Raw genomic sequence first — 8,404 nt, 5'->3', positions numbered from 1 at the left:
AGAACTGTATTGCAGTATCAGAGATAAGAATTGAAACGTGAATACTTTAATTTGCCCATCGATTATGTACATGTAACAGGATTGTTGGTGTTGGCACTCACTCCTCTTTATGTTCCCAAAAGAGTTTTAAATCACTGTGGAGGAGAAGTATTTCCTCTGTTTTGATTTGCTCTGTCACTGAATATGGTGGCTGTTACTGCTGTTTACCTAGCCATTACTACAGTACCAGCTCCATGAAGGTGCTGAGGGTTATATTTGTGGAAGATAATTTCAAGGCCAATCAAGGACCTACCCACAAGAAGCCTGATTCTTCCAGCTGAGGAATTGGTGTGGTGTAACAAAGTAACTGATACAAGAGAGAAGCTTAGCTTGGGGAATTTAATTTACCATGTGGTGCAAGTAGTGATATGAAGTAGCCATCATCTGCAGTTCATTAGAATTTATATCCAAAGGTATTCGGTTCTTGGTGTTGTATATGCTTTACCTTTTTGATTTGTTAGACAATGAGGTTGATCGATGGGTAGAAACGTCTTCCTTCCATTGACAGCATATGCATACAACACAAATATTCATACACCAATGTGGATTGACTACTATCACTTACTTTTAAGTCTAAATAGAAAAAATTAGATGGTGCCATTTATTTTTCAGCATATCTTACCCAAAGTTTTTCCTGGAACATGAGTATCACATGACAAGTGTTTTGGAAATGCTTAGTGGAAATTTAATTCCTCTCCAAATTTGATAGTAATAATTCAAAGTGTAGATAGCATGTTTCACCTTGAAAAGCCTCTAGGTGACTTGAAAAATAGATCTTTCCCCCACCTTTAAGAATTTACATCTTATTCAGATATGAAACCAGTTGCAGACTGACACAGAACAGTAGCAGCAGAGAGATTCTTCGGCTATTGTACTAACATAAAACCTAACAACCTCAATTCATATCAAGTCTAAAATGTTTAAAAGCAGTGTAAGGGGGAACTGGGTCTGGGAAATTTTAACCAAAGTTAATAGTGCAAATACAATCTAAAAAAATTGGTGCAGACACCATCTAACATCCCCACGGACAGTAATGGCACTGTACTTTATGCCTGAAGCTTGTTTTCTGGCACTGCTTCTTAGAGGAGTGCAGCTGCCATTTGCAACTCATTGTCCTGTTCAGAATATGCAATCCAGTTGGTGCTCACTTTTCTTGTGAGGGACCCTTAGAAGTGGAAGGAATGAAAATTGTTGAGCTTGAAGCCAGTTTATACCTTTCAATTTAAGTATGTTGATGGTAAGTCCATTTTTAATGTATTAAGCATAGCATTGTGGTGGGTTGACCCTGGCTGGAGGCCAGGTGCCCACCAAAGCCGCGCTCTCATTCCCCTCATTCTCTAAACAGGGGAGAAAAGGTATAACGAAACGCTTGAGGGTCGAGATAAGGACAGGGAGAGATCACTCACTAATTGTTGTCACGAGCAAAACAGACCGAACTTAGAGAGGGAATTCATCTGATTTATTACTAGGCAAAACAGAGTAGAGGAATGAGAAATAAAATCAAGTCTTAAAACACCTCCCCCCACCCCTCCCATCTTCCCGGGCTCGACTTCACTCCCAGCTTCAACCTCCACCCCCCTCAGCAGCACAGGGGGACGGGGAATGGGGGTTACGGTCAGTTCATCACACGTTGTTTCTGCCGCTTCTTCATCCTCAGGGGGAGAACTCCTCTCCTCATTCCCCTGCTCCAGCATGGAGTCCCTCTCACGGGGTGCAGACCTTCAGGAGCAAAGTGCTCCAGCGTGGGGTCCCCCACGAGGTCACAAGTCCTGCCAGCAAACCTGCCCTGGCGTGGGCTCCCCTCTTCATGGGTCCACAGGTCTGGCCAGGAACTTGCTCCAGTGAGGGCTTCCCACGGGCCACAGTCTCCTTCAGGTGCCTCCACCTGCTCTGGTGTGGGGTCCTCCATGGGCTGCAGGTGGAATCGCTGCACCCCCTCATCCTTCCTCCATGGGCTGCAGGGGGACAGCCTGCTTCACCATGGTCTTCACCACGGGCTGCAGGGGGATCTCTGCTCTGGCGCCTGGAGCGCCTCCTCCCCCTCCATCTGCACTGACCTTGGTGTCTGCAGAGTTTCTTACATCTTCTCACTCCTCTCTCCGGCTGCAAAAGCTCTCTCTGTTTTTTTTCCCTTCTTAAATATGTTATCACAGAGGCGCTGATTGGCTTGGCCTTGGCCAGCGGCGGGCCCGTCTTGGAGCCGGCTGGCATTGGCTCTATCAGACACAGGGGGAGCTTCTAGCAGCTTCTTACAGAAGCCACCCCTGTAGCCCCCCCGCTACCAAAACCTTGCCACGCAAACCCAACACAAGCATAAAAAAAGGCAACAGCAATATGGTATGAAGTAGTAAATTACTACAAAGTTACACTCCCTGTTCAGCTTTGGTCATAACAAATGGGTGGGTTAACTGGCTTTATCTTGGATCTGTATATTTTGTCTTTTTGCTGTCAGGCAAAAATGGCACAGAAGCATAAAGACAGCAGAAACTTGGCATCATATGTTTTGGCTACTTGTTCAAAATGCAATACAGTGATTGTGGAACCACAGCCTCCAATTAACATTACTTACAGTTCATATTTACAGTCCATTTATGTTTTCAGAGTTATTTCCCCCACTATAGAAATACATATTATCTTTCCTGAATTATTTTCTCTGTTATATAGTTACACTGATATAACTCCTTCTCATGGACACTGGGCTCTTTTATTTGCTTACCTTTAGCTGCTTCTGAAGTGACAAAAGCTAAAAAAGCATTGTATAACACTAGTGTCACCCTATTTCAGAGCAGTAGACTCCTCTGGGAAGCCAAGTCCATTAAAAAAATCTTTGGCACAAAACTGTCCTTTATTCCAAGCTCTACACTTTTCATTGCCACTCCTTGGGAACAACAGGCATTCTCCAGGCAAGGTAAAGGCAGGGGAAGTAATAGGAGACCGAGCCAAAATGTGCACATATGTTATGATTAACACTGGAACCTGCAACCATCACCACAATTACACCTTAATACAGGTGAGGATCTGCACCTTTAGTGTTTATTTTGTTTGAGGGAAAGAAAGCTTGCATTTTGTAGCATAAGGCAGCAGTCAAAGGGGATAAGGGAACAAGTTCATTATGAATGAGCTCAAAAGATCTTTCTAATGATTTACAGGGGGACAAAACCCACAAGGTGGTCCATATGCTTATTAGGCAATTTGTGTCTTAAAGGTTGGAGTACAAAACTGTTGTTTTGCCATGCCTTCTGTGAAGCATTCCGGTACTTAAATGTTTATGCCTAAGCAAGTTCTGGTTTTCAAAGACCAGAATACCTGCCCTCTACCTGAGAAACAGGTAGTCATATTTTACCTCTTGTCAGTATAAACGGTGATGAAAGGAAAAAAGTGCAAAGGGTGTGATACTATGGCCATTTTCAGTGTTTGAACAACTGCTGTAAGTTTGCCTAAAAATGTGAAATATGCTTAAAGTAGAAGCCAAAAATCCTTCCTTTGTAGGAGCCTCCCGAATGTCTGGAATTTGTTAGTTTTCCTGAGTGTGAGAAAGAGATTTTCAGTCATACACTCTTCTTTGACATGAAAACACTGAATGCCTTCTAAACTATCTCAGGTTTCTAGCTCTGAGTTTCCCCAAGTTTATGATTCCTAACCTCCAATGCCATCCATAAAAATGAGACAGGTAGTTTATGATGCACTACGATGGAAAAAATGAATTTTCTATATCTGTGTGTTCAAAAAAGTATCTTAAATTCAGTGGAGGGTTTGGATAACATTTAATCCATAATGAAGTATGGGTGTATAATTTGCATTCACATGTAAAATTTGCCTCATAATAAAATTGTGAGGGCTATAAATCCATTTATGGCAAAGGCATTTAAGGAAGTGTTACAGACATTCCTTTTCTTAGACTGATCTGATATGGAAATCTTCTTAGATAAAGTAAATGTAAGAAAACCTATATGAAGTATTAATTCAGTCTTGGTGCACAGCGAGTTTCACAATGAAAATAATACTCCCTCTGAGAAAAGCAATAGAAACTAGAAAGCATTGCTATAAATAAAATAAGCAGTTGTCTAATCATTATGGCACAGTGTAACTATACTTTCTAGAATCATTCATTTCTTCTCCACATTCTTGATTAATTTAGAAAAATTAGGTGGCTTTTTAATAACTCTAGCTTTTTCATCAGAAATGTCTTTTTTTAAAAACATAATCCAAGTACAAAGCAGATAAGAATAAAGTGTGCCTTGCTATAATGGAACATATTGCTTCTAGAGCAATTCTCTTAGAAAAAGTTACATCTCCTACTGAGTTTGCCAGTGGACGTAGTTTTACCAGGGGGACGGTCCGGGCAACTGCACTCTTGCTGGCACCCGCTGGGGAACACTGCTCTACCTGTGTCGCGTGATGTGGTAAGCAGATAGGTGGTTGCCCCTGCTGTGAATATAGCATCACCCGGCGCCATGGGTGGTCTGTACAACTGTCCCCAGGCAGGGAAAGAAAGGTGTACAACCAAGCAGTGTAACTGAAAGCTTCTCACTGCTGACACTGTGATAGACAAAGTTCTGTATTGATGAGGACTGAAAACAGAAGTATCTGCTCCTACTTAAGTACACTGACAGAAATGAAATAACAATTTACAGGGGAGTTTCCCACACTGAATCATTTCCAAACAAGAATTATTTGCTTATCTATTTTTATCATATACAGACAGAGATAGTGCACAAACTACATTTACCATAGGTAAGCTATTACTTTGGCTCCAAGATTTTTAAACCTTACACGGATTTAAGTTATTGTCTATATTTAGCTAGTAACAATTTAATAAGAAAAAACATCGGTGTTAAGAGATCAGTCAGGTTACAAAATGCAGTATTTAGGAGTTAGAAAGGGACAAAAGCACAGAAGCACATGTACTGTAGAAATGCTGGTGAGAGACAAGTACCCACCAGCGTACTTAAGTGCCTCAGAATTAATGGAGTCAACTTGACAAAACAGCTGTGAGATTAAAGAGAATTATTATCCCCATTTTGCCAATAGGAAATTGAGAGGGAGAGTCTGTACATAGCTAAGGCGCATTTAATTCTTTCGTTAGTTTTGAAACATCACTAGATTGTCTTTAGGGAAGTAGGCTCTCCCTCTAAAGGACAACTGACCATTGGCAGATGTGGTTGCTGCTGAAAGGGATGATCCTGCTTTCGATCCTGTCCCAGGCCATGCGCTCCTGATGCTTTCCTTGTGTTGGAGCTAGTAGTTGCGCCACCAGATCCGCATGCTGAGCCAGCTGCTGCTGCTGCACAATTGCAAAACGGGATCCAAGTGGAACGGGTGAAACACGCGGGCAGGGACGGACAGGGCAGAGCGAGACTGACCATTTTGTGACAACAACCTGCATTCACGTTACGTTAGGTACAGTGTAAAACCACACCCTGAAAACTTCGACTCCTATTAATAGATCTTCTGTTTTGCCATTAGATGAAGCCCTGACTGCAAGCCAGAGATATTGTCTGGCAACGATGTGGAACACTTAGAGCAGCGCACCTGCTTTGGCAGCAGTACAAGAACGCAAACAGATTGCCACCACTTCTTCATCCAGCTCTCTGACGGATGGTAAAGCAGAGACATATTTTGTGGGACCAGGGAAACATGTAACAGATTATGCATCCAATTAAAAAAATACATCCATCTAACAGATGATGCATCAAAAAACAAAAAAAGACTAACCACATAAATGGAAGTCCAATCAGCATGGCACGTGAGGCAGTCCTCCTATTCAGACCTGGTAAAATCTAAGTCAGCTGAAATACTGTGACCAGTTCTGGGCACTTAAAAACGCAACTCATTTGGAAAGACTCCAGAGGCAAGCGATACAAATAATCAGAGGCCCAGCAAACCTGGTCTACTACTCTAGAACAGCTTAACGATTCTAAGATTTCTCTATTCTCTTCATTTTCTGCCATGGTTTACAACACTAATCTTACAAACTCAGAACCTTATCTCTGGCAAGTTTTTCTCTGTCCCTCAAATTCAGGCCCTTGACAAACTATTGTTTCCCTCCTAATTAATTTTTATTAAATGTTAAACTTTCCAGTCCACCCAAATCACTAAAGTGTTACTTCTTGGACTCGCTATCTCCTATCTAGGTCAAAATTAAGTACTTTCTGTGCCTTTCTGCCTCTGGCACCTCAGCGTGTGGAAATGGATACTCTCGAGAACATTTTTCTATTGCACAACCGAAGCCCATCGCCTCTGAAGCGCCTCCCCTGGCACCCCGCTCCCCTCTCCCTCCCCATCAGGGTTTTGTCCTGGGTTCTTAACGCAACATCTGTCCCAGCTCTTGGCTCGGCCTGGACCACTTGCCATTTGCTTCGGGCCTCTGTCCCATTTAAAATTTAAAGCTACTCTTTCTATGCATCTTTCCAACTTTTCCTCATTACTTCCACACAGTGGTTGTCTTTGTAAAACTTAAAAAGTAGATCTTGAACACGTTCTCACCTTTTGTGTTTAAGCGTGATATTAGAAACTCCTGGATAAACAATCACCATAAACAAAGAGATTTCTATTTCACCCCAAAAAATATCTTTACGAGTGCACTGACAGAGCGGTAAATCCGTGCGATGACTCCGTTGAGCTCCGCACACGCTTGTTTCCCACTCCAGCACCGAGGCCCGGGCCCCTCTGCCCTCCTGCCACCCGCGCTGCAGGCACTACCGGTGCCGCCGGCAGGACGGAAAGCTGTGTCCTCGTTTTCCTTTCCTCTCCTTGCACTCTTTCACCCCAGCATTTCCCTAAAACTGCTGCTGTTGAAATCGGACAGGCAGATGGTTTCCAAACACCTGTTTCTTGCATTTCTCAACCCAGGCTGCCTTGATGGTGCCACTGTTCAGACGGGGCCCGTTTTAAACTTCTGCTTTTCCTCTCAGGCTCAAGCAAGAAGAGGAGCCCCTAAGCTTTAGCGGAAGGAAAAAAAAAAAAAAAAGAATTCATGCCCTTCCGTTTCTTCCCAGATAGGATTGGTAAAGGGCGGCTGAGAAAAAGAAAGGAAAACAAGTGACCCCGACGTGATTCGAACACGCAGCCTTCTGATCTGGAGTCAGACGCGCTACCGTTGCGCCACGAGGTCCTGCTGGGCAGCCGCAAGCGGAGTGTTAGAACTCGCCCGGCAAGGCCCGCCGGCCGCGCCGCCCCCCGCCGCGGAGGGATAGGGCCGGGGGCGCCGCGGTGGCCGCCGTGGGACAGGGCCCTTCTCGCCCGCTGTGGCAACCGCAGCCCGCCGCGCCGGCCCCTCTCCGCCGCCACTCTGGTTTCCCGCCTTCCTGCGCAAGTACGTTAACTCCCTCCACCCACACACCCACTACCGGCCCCCAGCAGCAAGGGCCTCCCGCCCCCCCCGGTGCTGCCGAGCTCGACTCCCCCGAGTAGGGTCGAGGGTCCCGGTTACCGCTACCCAGCGATTGCCCCTCCCTGCCCCTCTGCTGAAACCTTTCCGTTACCCACCGACGCACAGAGGGGCGTGTGTGGGTGTTTGCACATAAAGGCAGCCGCGCGAAAATTATTATTGACGGCAACTCCTCGTTAGTATAGTGGTGAGTATCCCCGCCTGTCACGCGGGAGACCGGGGTTCGATTCCCCGACGGGGAGACCACGCAGAATTTTTCTTTTTTTTTCCTTCTCTCCAGGCCCCCAGGAGGCAAAAAGCGCCCGGCCCCACCGTTGCTCGTGCTGACAAAGGCGGGGAAACAAAAAAAGCGCGGGCGAACGCGCCTCTCCCCGTCGGGGAATCGAACCCCGGTCTCCCGCGTGACAGGCGGGGATACTCACCACTATACTAACGAGGAGCCGCGGGGCGCCCCGGCCGCCGCGCAGCCGCTCCCCGGTGAGGGGGGGTTCCGCTGCCCGAGAGCTCCCGGGGGCACCGCTGCCCCCCTCTCCTTCCTTCCCTCCCTTCCCCTGGCCCCGGGAAGGCTGCGGCTGGGAGCAGAAGCCTAACGCCGTGCATTGCGTGCTGTAGGCTCGGCGAAGGGAAGGGGCTGTGGCGGTCGCTGCTGGTGTCCTGCAGCTTGTCCGGCACGGGGAGGCGGTGGGGAGAGGGTGGAGGGAGGAGAAAGGCTTCCACATGGCTCTCGTTTGTCTGGATTCTTCGAACCTTGCGGGCTGGCGTGGGGAAGGAGAGGTTTTGTCTTCCCTCCTGCCCCACAGCAGAGCGATCCGTGGACCTGCGTGCACGGATCCGTGAAAATTGCAGTGCAAGGGAACTGCCCGACTCGAGGCGGTGAGGAGCAAAGCAGCAGCTCGGATGTCTGTATTTTTGCAGCTCGTCCACGCAGACAGTTTCCTTTTACAGGAACCTGAGAAGCCCCAGAGTCAGCAGTCC

The 8,404-nt window shown here is 46.4% G+C and overlaps 3 non-coding genes across 3 annotated transcripts; 1 reads left to right on the top strand and 2 right to left on the bottom strand.

The window, feature by feature from the left end:
• Positions 1–7,081: 7,081 nt before the first annotated feature.
• TRNAW-CCA (transfer RNA tryptophan (anticodon CCA)) lies at positions 7,082–7,153 on the bottom strand. The gene has a single exon. It is a non-coding gene; the product is annotated as a tRNA-Trp (tRNA).
• Positions 7,154–7,599: 446 nt separating this feature from the next.
• TRNAD-GUC (transfer RNA aspartic acid (anticodon GUC)) lies at positions 7,600–7,671 on the top strand. The gene has a single exon. It is a non-coding gene; the product is annotated as a tRNA-Asp (tRNA).
• A 125-nt stretch (positions 7,672–7,796) lies between these two features.
• On the bottom strand, positions 7,797–7,868 carry TRNAD-GUC (transfer RNA aspartic acid (anticodon GUC)). Its single transcript has one exon. It is a non-coding gene; the product is annotated as a tRNA-Asp (tRNA).
• Positions 7,869–8,404: the final 536 nt, after the last annotated feature.

The sequence above is a fragment of the Grus americana genome, chromosome 1 (genome assembly GCF_028858705.1).
Source record: "Grus americana isolate bGruAme1 chromosome 1, bGruAme1.mat, whole genome shotgun sequence".
Classification (NCBI taxonomy): domain Eukaryota; kingdom Metazoa; phylum Chordata; class Aves; order Gruiformes; family Gruidae; genus Grus; species Grus americana.
The sequence above is the reverse complement of the archived record's forward strand: the minus strand, read 5'-3'. Positions and strand labels throughout refer to the sequence as shown.